At 30.6% G+C, this 3,416-nt stretch overlaps 1 long non-coding RNA gene across 1 annotated transcript; it reads right to left on the bottom strand.

Annotated features, from left to right (window-relative positions):
- Positions 1-1,303: 1,303 nt before the first annotated feature.
- LOC109619133 (uncharacterized) lies at positions 1,304-2,638 on the bottom strand. Its single transcript, XR_010709547.1, has 3 exons — positions 2,507-2,638; positions 1,452-1,600; positions 1,304-1,360 (listed from the first exon to the last, which is right to left on the bottom strand). It is a non-coding gene; the product is annotated as an uncharacterized lncRNA (long non-coding RNA).
- Positions 2,639-3,416: the final 778 nt, after the last annotated feature.

Genomic DNA, 3,416 nt, shown 5'->3' with positions numbered 1-3,416 from the left:
ATAATTTTCACAATGCGTTTGATTTGCTTACCAACATATCCCTAGGATAAAGGATATCAAAAAACAACTTTGATACAGCATTCATACTGTGATCTTCATGCATGTAATTAAAAGTGTTTAGTAAAACAAAACACAATTAATTAGCATATAAACAATATTCTTTTAATTAAATAATAAGTTACTATCATTTTTTATGTGAAATCAAATAACCTTAATTTTAAGGAAGCCTCCTGTTGAGAAATTTTCTATCAGATCTGCTTTTAATTTTTAGAAATGATAATTTTTGCCACAAACTGTCATTTAGAAAAACAATTTCTAATAATTGAAATATCATACATTTTCGAGATCTTTATAGTGAGCTCTTCTCCTAAGAAAAATACCACGACCATCACGTCCTCTTAATTAGTGCCATATTGTCTATAAGTGACATAATCACAATGGATGTTTTGATAAATTATTTGTTGTAACTGTTTACATATACACTATATGAATGGTTTATGGTCCCTTCATTTCTGGAACACTCTTTGTGTTATTGGTTTCAGGATGTTGCTATGTCATACTTGTAAAAGACATCTCTATAGGCAAAGATTCATCATCAAATATTAATAATTCTAGATATGTAAAAAAGTTATGAACATTTGAAAATAGAGTTTGTTATTAATAACCATTAGTGTACAAGGTGATGCAATACCTTTTGTAAAATTTGTACATCCGGTTGAGAAATCACATCTGTTCTCATCACAGTCGCACTGATTTTGACAATCCATACCGTAATATGGATATGTACATTTTCCTCTACAGTTTTCACCAACGTACCCGGGGATGCATCCTGCTTGAACTGAGAAAAGAATTCATTTCAATGTTGTGAACTGTTGCTTATAGATTTTATAGCTAAAACAATTGAATAACTTGACATTATATAAATAGTGCCTGTTTGGGAGGGTAAAAGTTGAAATTGACACCCCGAGGAAACCATTGTAAACCGACGCGAAGCGGAGATTGACAATGGTTTTCGAGGGGTGTCAATTTCAACTGGTATCCTCCCAAACAGGCACTATTTATTTAATTATACTGAATGTCTTTATATAAGAAATTTTTTTACCGCTTTTATATAGAAATGACGTGAGTTTTACGGCGAACCGTACTTGCATAATTTACGTGTGTTGCTAACGCTGAGGGTAATAATTGTCAACTGTGTCTTAACCAATCAGATTTCAGTATTTAACATGAAAGTATAATAACATCAGTTGTTACCTGTTGTAATAGCGATACATCCGGTAGATACGTCACATAAGTCCTTATCAGGAACATTTTCCCCTACAGTTTGTACCAAAGTATCCTGGACTACGGGATGTTTGTACTGAAAAGTAATAATGATCACACTCAAACTTGTCAAGGAATTAAGTAAATAAGAGTAAATTGAAGTAGAGGAAATGGAACTGATTGATCACCTGTTGTGAAAACAAGGCATCCGGTAGAAACGTCACACAGGCTTTCGTCACAATCACATCGTTCCTGACAGTCTTCCCAAAATATGGATAAGAACATTTTCCACGACAGTTTTTACCAAAGAATCCGGGGCTACATTTTTCCTGAGCTGCTGAAATACATAGAAAATGCAAGAAAAAATGATGATGATGGTAATGATAATCATAATACATGTAATATTAATCATAACTTGATATGCTTTACATGAATATATGTGGTGTTGAGTAATATATAGCATCAAACATATGTACCTCTGATAACATTTTTTTTTGCCACATCAAGCTTTCTCCACCCTTGACGAATTTAAATGGTTTTATCCGTGTAATTTAAAGATTAATATGTAAACAATCAAATTAAAATTAAATATTGGTATGCTTCAAATATATTGTTGATGCTGGAGGAGCTAACACATCAGGGCAATTGTAGCAACGACTGCTTTCCAATCAAACATCACCTTTATTTTTACTGATTTAGATATAATAAAGCATCGCAATCATTTATTTTATGATTTTTTTTATATATTTTAAGGTCATTTAAACTTGCCAGTATGGATGCTATCACATTAACAGAACATTTTGATGCAATTTTTTAATCGTAAAACTGAACAGTTTAGCAACATAAAACGTCTTTAACATTTGAAATAATGGTTCAAATTCACTGACAATTGGTACATTTGTCATTCATTATATATCCTATCGAAATCTGCCATGATTTTTACCTTGCGAGGTAAAATATTATGAATTGAAGATTCTGTCAAGTTTGCCTATGTAAGGTTTTAGCAATTTCAATCGATTTCAACTCAAATAACTCTTCTATAAATTGCTTAACATTAGTGTCATTTCACTTTACACAACTTAAAGTATGTTAAACACAAGTTAAAATCAAGAAATTGGCAAAAAAATGCATCACATAAAACTAATGTTACAACCGATAACAGTAAAATAATCCGGAATGCTCTCGATGACGTCATGCCACAATTGAAAGACCTTAAATATTTTTAATCAATGATAATGTTTACCTGTGGTACGAAAAATGCATCCCACAAAAATATCACACAAGTCTTCGATACAGTTACACACGTCTTGACACCACACTCCGTATGTAGGATACCGACACGGCATTGAACAGTTCCAACCATAGTAGCCTGCCATACATCCTTTTTATGATTGTAAATATAAAGATATTATATACATAACCATGTTCTCTCGTCCCTTAGTATTGAAAAATCGGTAATACAATGTTCGTTATCCTTGTTTTTGTAAATATGATTATTGTTGGTTTACTTAATAGTGAAATATTTTTGTAGAAACAATGACATAAAAGAACGCACGTTCACATTGTTGAGTTGTTGAATTCCAGATAAAGTGTAAGAAGCAATCTTTGAAAATACTGCAATTCAAAATAAAATTGTGGCTTTTTTGCTTATTAGAGTATGCAAATTAAAAGAAAAATCTTTTAATTTTATTTGTTTGTTGAACGTTCAAATCATGCATATAAGATAAGTTAAATCTTAATGGAAACAATGTTTTAACGTTCAATTGTTTTGTTTGAAACATATTAAAATTGTTTTCTCTTATCGTATAAAATCTTCTCATACTGAGCTCATTTTCAATAATACTAATATAATTGATGCTCATTTTTCATAGTAACATCTTTCTGAATGATTTAGATTAGTGGCCATACTGATTAAAAAGTGAAAGCACACAAACGGAGAAATTAACAATTAATCGTTGTTTATCACCTTAACGAGTTGTTAACTTCCCTTTTCCTTCCTTTATCAAAATTAGTGTTTATTATTGGTTTTTAAATGTAATAATATACGTATATTTTTGAGTTTTATCAATCAAGATGATTGTTTTTTGAAATATTAATTTTATTTCATGTAACAGTTATAGCGTTCTCTCTTTTGTTTTTTTTTGCATTTATCT

This window comes from Magallana gigas, chromosome 9, assembly GCF_963853765.1.
Source record: "Magallana gigas chromosome 9, xbMagGiga1.1, whole genome shotgun sequence".
NCBI lineage: Eukaryota > Metazoa > Mollusca > Bivalvia > Ostreida > Ostreidae > Magallana > Magallana gigas.
Note: the sequence above shows the minus strand (reverse complement) of the source record. Positions and strands in the feature narration are given on the sequence as shown.